This window comes from Antrostomus carolinensis, unplaced genomic scaffold (genome assembly GCF_000700745.2).
Source record: "Antrostomus carolinensis isolate BGI_N321 unplaced genomic scaffold, ASM70074v2 scaffold44037, whole genome shotgun sequence".
Classification (NCBI taxonomy): domain Eukaryota; kingdom Metazoa; phylum Chordata; class Aves; order Caprimulgiformes; family Caprimulgidae; genus Antrostomus; species Antrostomus carolinensis.
In genome coordinates, this window is record NW_010330497.1 from 521 (window position 1) to 781 (window position 261).

Consider the following 261-nt stretch of genomic DNA (forward strand, 5'->3'; position numbering starts at 1 on the left):
ACGGGGACCCAGACCCCTCTGACAGAACCCCAGCCCTCAAGGGGGTGGCATCCCACCTGGGAGGGGACACAGGGACCCCTGGGACAGGGTTACCACCCCCCAGGAGGGGACAAGCACAGGGACCCCTCTGAGGGTGGCTGCCATCCCCTGAGAGGGGACAAAGGGACCCTGACATGGCTGCCCTTTGGGAGAGGGGGACCCATAGACCCCGTCCCCCTTTGCCATCACCTGGGAGGGGACATGGGGACCCCTCTGAGGGGG